The following is a 1,835-nucleotide window of genomic DNA, read 5'->3' on the forward strand; positions in this document are numbered from 1 at the left end:
CGAGTTTCTTCAAACATTTTTCTCAGAACGCCTCGTGCTACTCTCTCTCTCTCTCTCTCTCTATCTCTCTGCTTCTAAATCATAGAAAAACCATGGAAAAACTCTCACACACGCACGCACATTTTTTTTGCTTTTTTTTTAGAAACATTTCAGTATGACAAACATGGTCCATCGTATATACGTTAGTTCAATATACGTTAGCGCTAGGATTCGACGGTTAAAAAGACCTGTATACGGGGAAATCAGAAACGACGCTGTGTACCCGTGAACCGTTGAAGCTCGCGTTACCTCAGCTACGACGAACCGTCGAATGTATGCCGTCACGAGAGTCCATAGTGCGCAAAGATCAGTTTACAATCGCTGTCCGCATCTCATTCCGTTCTCTAATGCTTTCTATATTTTCGCTACTACCCCACTAGCTCCAAGCAGCGTGCGGATAATTTTTCCCACACGGCTCGCTTCCCCTCTTTTTCGCTCGTATTTCGATCCCCACTACTATTCTCCTCATGCGCTTTCGCTGACCATGCCTAGCATACCCCCATCAAGTACCAGTCCCCACCATGGTCGCGTCGTCCCCACTTTTCGGCCGAGGGAAAAATTATCCGCACGCTGGCTCCAAGCCGCACGAAACTGGTATGGACTCTCGTGACGACAGGAATAAGAGTCACTCGTTTTCTTAAATGCTCGCCCTTTGTGCTTGCCAGTCTACGAAGGAAACTTTACTCGACTCCGTTGCTCTCCTCTCACGCCAGACTCGATTATCTTTTTTATCTCTCGTCCCCCGACGGCCCGGCTTCAACGAGTCGGTTACACAGCTAGGACAAACGCTTGTTCCACTTCCGTGCAAAGACGCATCCGAGCTTATCAAAATAATCGGCCTATAAAATATTCGCGGGGTCATCGTAAAGAAGAATAAAACCGCTCGAAGTTTCATCGTGTGCCCACGGCTGAGAAAATACGTACAAGCGACCGGGTCCGCCTTCTCCTAATCATCCTCAGGGAAAAATTCGCTCGTAGGAAGATAAGGAGAAGAGGCGTCCGTCGTTCGACGAGACGCGCAAGAGAATCAGGTAATGCGAGCACAATAAAAAATTAGATTCTTATATCGATTATTAACGCCCCTCGCTTCGTTTCTCTTCGGCCACCTCTAATCTACTTCGTTTGTCTCCTCGTCACTTCTGTCGACGTCCCTCGCGGGTCGAGATCCCGCGACTCGTTTCCATCCAATGCGAAAGTTTCGTTGTGAAATCAATCAGATCCCTCGCGAGGAAAAGGTGAACCGAGAAAAGCAGGAATCGGCGAAGAGTCGCGGGTATCAATTATCTTCCAACCTGATACCGCGTATCGACGATTCATCGAAATGTTAAACATTTTAAGGATGTATTGGCTATACAGTTAATCCCAAAAGTTTATGTGCCTTAAAAAAACGCATTTCCTATAATTAAAAAGAAATCAGACGTCGGAAGAATAATGCTAATAATAAATAGCTACGTGCTAAAAAGTATAGAAGGAAATATCCAATTAAGTATTGACGCTGACGAAAATTTTTTTTTTCAAAATTGTGAAAAATGCTTCAAATAAAAGTTGTTTTCCTTCTAAATTCGATATTTAACGAGCTACGTATGATTATTTGGCATTTTATTGATGTTGACAAAATCCGACCATCCCAGCGTCGAAACGGCGAACTTTTGGCAAAAAATTTCATTTTTCCTTAATTACTCCTAAACCGTTGAATCTACGGGAAAATTGCATAGGACCTTTCTTGTAGAGGACGACGAGATCTACAATTTCTGTATAAAAACTTTTCGCTAGTATTAATATTTAACGAGTTATTG

This window comes from Ceratina calcarata, unplaced genomic scaffold (genome assembly GCF_001652005.2).
Source record: "Ceratina calcarata isolate Rehan_Ccalc_2016 unplaced genomic scaffold, ASM165200v1 scaffold11.2, whole genome shotgun sequence".
Classification (NCBI taxonomy): Eukaryota; Metazoa; Arthropoda; class Insecta; order Hymenoptera; family Apidae; genus Ceratina; species Ceratina calcarata.